A 6,372-nucleotide genomic window follows, 5' to 3' on the forward strand; every position below is an offset into this window, starting at 1 on the left:
TATTCTCCTCACTTTTGTCCATGTAATTTCATTGACGGCTCCTCGGGGTCTGTGAAAGGATGAATGGGGCCATATGGAAACCAGACAAACACTCTGTTTTACCTGTCATTATGGTTAAGAGTAGATTTTCTTCATTAAAAAACCCCCAAGCTTTTATGCCACCAAGCCTTTTCCATTAGTGTTTGCAGGCTGTTCTTGGGTGTGGTCATCATAAATGAGTAAGAATTATTTTGAGTTTTCAAAATAATACTCATGTAGTAAATATAGTTCAAAATTACCCTATTTTTATTGCTTGTAGTTTAAGGTAACAACCACAAGTCCTCAGTTTACAATAATTTTGCATGGCTGGCAGTTGCAAGTTCACAAATGTGTGTGTCACTTGCACTTAGACTATAGTTCATACAAGTAGTTCTCAAGTTCAATGTCACTAGAAAATAGAATGGCCTTCCTAGTCTCTCTACCCATAAAGGGAAATATGGCCATTATAATCTTAACAAATTTTAGATATTCTGACTGATGCATATAATACCTAGGGTTTATGTGGTCATGAAATTAGGTTTATATTCTAACATAAAATCAAACTAGAGGAGAAGACAATGACAAATTTCTATTAAATGAAAATCTTCTTGTTCAATTTAGCTATTTTATTTTAATAATTTTTAAATTAAATCTGAGTAAAAATTAATTGTCATGCTAAATTGCAAGATAAAATAAAAGTCTGTTTGCTACAGCAGACAGTAAAAGAGATGCTATCTGAAAAGGTGCAATGAACAAAAAAACACCACAAAACAGATTCTTTCCATGCTGTTGTAGAATCATGGCCTTAGAGACAGACTTCTTTGGTCATCTACCTTTCAGTCAAACCAGGTTTGTTTTCTATTGTAAAATTGCGTGAATTTTGTCCAGCATAGTTTTGAATTTCCCAAGCAATGGTACATCCACTATTTTTAGGGTGGGAGGGAGAAACTCCTCTAGACATAAAAAAAGCTTTGGTTACGTGATTAAAGGGTTATATTGATTTATTGATAAAAGTTGCAGTCAGAAAGTGGACATTGGTTTCTACCTACAATAGCATGATAGGTAAAAGACATTCCACATATTGAGTGAAAAATCCAATAAATAAAGTTTCCAGTACCATCATCCAAGCCATGAACTAGAAAGAAAAATGACAGTTTCCTATAAGAAACCATACATTTTCTCTCATGATGCCAATATTCTGGTAAAAACGATAATACTGCAGATATAGAGGGTAAAAACAGTTCATTTGTAAAGTTTGTCTGAGTTGGTCATGTTCAGATGTCTACAAAATAGAAAGCCTTGTTGCCAAAAATATGTCCTAGTGAAGTATTATAAGCATACAAAGAATCCACTAGATAGACATCACCCATAATTCTTAAGAACCATATGCATATTGTTGCTAGATAAAAGTTTATAAAGCAAAAACAGAATTCTTTGATAAAAATGACCCATAAAAGTTTAAAAATTCATACTTTTAATTGAGGTATGTGTACTGTCTGGCCAACTTTTACACAAAACCAGTGATTTTTAAGTGCCTCAGAGTTTGGGTCCCTAACTTGAGATAACTCATTCTATTTCCAGATTCTTGAGGATATCTGCACTTCCTAAAAATCAAGCCCCTTTAAAGGTGTCTCAAGTGGGACCCCCCCTAAAATCACTAAGCACTTTTCAAAATGTCATTAATGTAGCTGACTGTTTTCATATGAATCATGCAGAACTGAGACTATATAGCCCTCTCCAGTATATAGTTTCTAAAAGAACAAAATACGAACTAGAATATTGGATGGGATGCCCTCAGATACATAGCTTTAAAAATAATTAGTGCCCCAAGAATAAGATGTTATTTGCACATGTACTAACATGGAGCTCAAGGAACTTGGAAAATTGAGATTTTCTTTTGAAAAGTAACAGGAACACCATCTGCAAACTATTTGGTTGAGTTTCAGTGCTTAATTTGTGCGAGGACTTGCTGGGACTCAGCACCAGCAACTCTAGGTTTGGGAGTTCATAGCCCCGGCACCTCTGGGCTTGTCACATCAATTATGAGAGTAAATCATTCTTGAGCCCCAGCATCTCTTTCATGACAAATTAAGCACTGTTGAGTTCCAAACTCTGGCAAGGAAGTTCCTCTATGCTTTTACCTCTCCTGCTCTTTTTCTCCTTAGCTTGTCCCTGAATGGCAAGCCAGATGTGTGCCAAGTAAATTTGCCAAAAAAAAAAAAAAGTGTGACCATAAATAAATGCATAGGAAATTGCACCATCAAGCCAACAGGAAATTTCAAAATGCTGAATCCAGTAGAAATGATCAGAACAAAATAAAGTTTCATTTGGAACATCGTTTCCTCCTGATCTTGATCCTGAAGACATTTTCATTTTTAGTGTGTGTATACTTATGACTGAGGCTAACTTGAGGCCAGTGCAGCACATCAGTGAGAGTGTCTGATAGAGAAAGGAGGAGGGCAGTGTAGTTTGAGCATACACTGTTTTGAAAACAGCATGTCGAGGTATCCTTTAAAAACAAGGTGGGGCAGCAGAAAATACAGGAGAAACTGGGAAAGGGGACTGGGTGTGTAAATGTCTGAAAGGCCAGGGAGGACTGGGCAATACAAATTGTGTACGAACTTTTTTCCACTGCACCTTACCTTTCTGACAAAGATCACCAGACCGTTAATACCAAATAGAAGATGATCATACAGCCAACAAATCTCACAGCCACCAATAATTGAGTGATCCTACTGCCACTAAAGTCTCTGGCAAAACTCCCTTCAGATGGAAGTAGAATCAGGCCCTACTTCTTGATTTGATGTGTAGTTTTTGTCAGCTCCTGCTCAGCCTCAAGTGCTTGATTCTATTTCTCCACTGAACTGGTTGAAGCATCCTTCAAACACACCACTTGGGTAAACTTGGAGAACTCTGTGGTTTTAAAGCAAAGCTTCCTCACCAAGCAGGTTTCCACTCCCCAAGCCTGTCCAGCTTTGCTGCTATTCTTCCTCATCTAAACCGACCCTGGCAGCTCTTCAGTACTAAAGGAAAGGATTATTGACTGAAATCTCTCTCTTAGGTGTCCTCTTAGTCACAAGGTCTTGATGACTATTTATTTGCTAAGAGACATCTCTTACACCTGACAGTATTAACACACCCTTTATATATAGAAAAATGAAATGTGATTTTAGCACTAATGTGGGAACTGGAGTTAGTCTCATCAGTAATGAGTTAAAATGTCCCAGAAACAGTAAATATACCATTTATTTATATCTTAATCATTATGCAACTTGACTTGAATGAAGTCCAAGAGCTACTATAAATATGGACAGTACATACACAGGATATAAACATAGCTTTATGTACTCATGCATTTAAATATTGCTATAAATCAATAAAATATATGGAGTGGATTATGTATAAACATGCAGCATACCCACATTTATAAATACACACATTTCTAAACACAGTATTGTATATAAAATTACAGTATGCTGCATACTATAGCGGTATGGGTATGTTGAATAGTTTCACTACTTTGATAAGGAAGATCTTTAAGTCACTAGGTACATTGGCAAAGTACAATAACTGATATCTTTTGAGAGATGTAAGGTTTTATTTCATCAGGTCCCCACCAGCAGTATAGTGCACCAGAAAAAGTGGTGAGCATTTATCTTTATATTTCATCAAAGGCAGGAGGTAGAATACTACAGAATGTTATTCTTCCTCTAAGAGCTTTGAAGGAATAAAAATAGAAATCACAATTTTTCGTGTGTATGCTACATGAAAATCTTTCAACCCCATCCACAACGGGGGGATCATATTTATGAAAAACTGAACCTACCAGGCATCCTGTCTAAAAACAGTTCTGTGCCTGGAAACAGCATCGCTTTACAGCTCCTCCAGAAGCATTTCTGAATGTTGCACTTTTGCGTGTGCATTCAAGGAGAAAGCTCCCAGCTACCTTACTTATAAATAATATCTTAAGTCAGATCTGGGCACTGTAAGTCCAGTTGGAGCCATATGGCAGTTTCCATCTTCTTTGCAACTAATATCAGCGTAAGAAGCAGTGGGGATTCATTCTTAGGAAAGACTCCACAGTCGACGAGCAATGCCCCTCCGCTTACCTTATTCAAACACACCACGTTCAGCATAAACACGGGCTGGAGAACCACAAAAGGCTCAGGGATTCCCTCTTTCTTCCAGGGGCCGGTCTCCGATTTCCTGTGCAAGTGCTCTGTTGACAACCCCGCGCAGAGGGGAGAGGTTTGTTTTGGTGGCTTCTTTTCTGATGCTGATTATTTGCTCTGTATTCCTGACTCCTCCAAATCACCATCCCCCCGGGGCGGAGGGGGCTGAGGGAGGACAAAAAAAAGGAAAGCCATCCTCCAAAAAAATCAGTGCAGCGAGCGGCTAGGATTGCAGGCTGAGAAAAAAAGGAAAAGCTCCTCTCGCCCCAGTGTAATCTCCCTCCGACTGCATGTGATGTGGTGGCTGCTGGTGGTAGTGGGTGTTGGTGTGTGTCTGCGGATGTGTGCGCTGTGCAAAGGGAACAGCAGCGGGCCGGGAGCTCGGCACAGCATGGAGTGAGCTGTGGAGACAATCAGAGGCACACGCAGGCACACACTGTGTGCACAGACACGGACTTCACACTTGAGGAGCTCCATTCCCCTTAGCCAGGGTGTACACCCATGCACACCCTCTCTGCTCCTAGCTAGGGTGCACGCATACACACACCCGGAGCAGAAACGCGCGGTCACACAGCCTTCCCCCAGCCATAACACATGGACACAGCCTCACTCACTCCACTTCGCCTGGGTGGGCACACTGCAGCGAGCTCCCTTCTTCAACCAAGGGACACATGCATACACCCTCCCACCAGGCAGCCAGGGTGTACACACACACGCCTTCCTCCTCCCAGTCAGGGTGTGGACACACACCTCTCCAAACACACACACTCGCTTTCCCTCCCTACATACACACATTCCTCTTCCCAGGGAGGTAACACAATCACACACTAACAAATTCAGAGACTAACACGCTCTATTGGCATGACAACCTAAACAAGGTGTCGCTAACGTGAAAGGTGGGGAAACCTTAAATGTCTATGAGATGGTGCAACACAGTGTGCCTCTACACAGAGGAAGTCTCATCCCTTCTCCCCTTTGCCATTATTGGCAAGTTTTGATTGTGTAGCAGGCTGTTAGGGTGCTGTTATTTTTGCTGCCTCTTTCCTCCGCCCTGGGTTTATGCAGTTTTTCGTAATTGCCTTATAACGCAGTCTTGTTCCTGATCATTTGAGGAAATCTCTCTGATGTTCCCTTATATTTTGGATATTGGATTAGAAAGTGATTCTCCGTTTCAGTCTCCCCTCTCTCCCCTTGGTTGCTTAACTGTTCCTCTGGAGGTTTGCCCCGTACTTCCTGTTTCCACTTGCCACCTCTAATTCTGTGAGGGGTAAGAGTCTGCCCTGGTTTTGCACATTTCACTGTTGTGCAGTACTGTAATTTGCTACTATGGAGGTTCTCTGAAGGGATCTGTGGAAGTCTAGCATGTTGCTATTTTTGATCTGTTGTTCCTAGTGCTTATGTGTTTTGAACTAGTGTCTTGAACATACTCAGTTTAGGGTGAGATGGTTAGTGATTTCAAAGCCTGCAAGTGTTCTATAGAACTGGATTGTGTTTTCAGCTGCTTTTAATATTTGGTTCTTTGCAGTAGAGGGAGTATACCTCACGCACACACATGCTGTAAGGGTCTACATGTCTACATAGGGAAACTGAGCAGCATAGCTATCACAAATAATTTCACCATTATAGTTACGCCAAAGTAACTCCCCTGTATGGACGCTATTCCAGAATAAGATTGACTTTATTCCACTCAAGGCAGAGTAGTTATTACAATAAGGTTAATTTTTATTCTGGAGAGTGATTATTCTGGAATAGCATCCACTGGAGGGAATTAAGCAGCATAGCTGTAATGGTATAGTTATTCCATGATAGTTATCCTGGTCAATTTCTCCAGGTAGACAAGACCTTTCCTTTACTTGTTTCCTTTGCCTAGTCAGGACTTTTGCATGCATATACACCTTCCTCTGCTCTGCCACAAATGAGGGCTGGAAGTCAAAGAATTCCTCCTTTCCCATTGGGGAACCTTCGTCTGCTGAAGAGAGGAAAAAGAACAAGACATCTCTCACCAACCTGGGGTCCACCATCATCCAAACCCAGGGGTGAGGGAAGGTACAACATGAGGCTCTCATCAACTGGGGAGGAACAGAGGAGACATCCAATCTTTCTGGTGCAGAATACCTCCTCTCCCATTCCACCTATGGCTCTTCAGAGCCACCTCTCATCCAAAGAGGGCTTATTAGGTCTT

General features: G+C 40.9%; 1 protein-coding gene across 1 annotated transcript in view; it reads right to left on the reverse strand.

Moving 5' to 3' along the window:
* The window catches only part of KCNB2 (potassium voltage-gated channel subfamily B member 2), a 306,079-nt gene extending 301,266 nt beyond the window's left edge, over positions 1–4,813 (reverse strand). The window contains exon 1 of the mRNA XM_084621353.1: positions 4,128–4,813. The gene's annotated coding sequence lies outside the window, so the exon portion shown is untranslated. The remainder of the gene's footprint in view (positions 1–4,127) is intronic.
* Between the last annotated feature and the right edge of the window lie 1,559 nt (positions 4,814–6,372).

The sequence above is a fragment of the Lepidochelys olivacea genome (assembly GCF_965140295.1).
Source record: "Lepidochelys olivacea isolate rLepOli2 genome assembly, chromosome: 2".
NCBI classification, from domain to species: domain Eukaryota; kingdom Metazoa; phylum Chordata; order Testudines; family Cheloniidae; genus Lepidochelys; species Lepidochelys olivacea.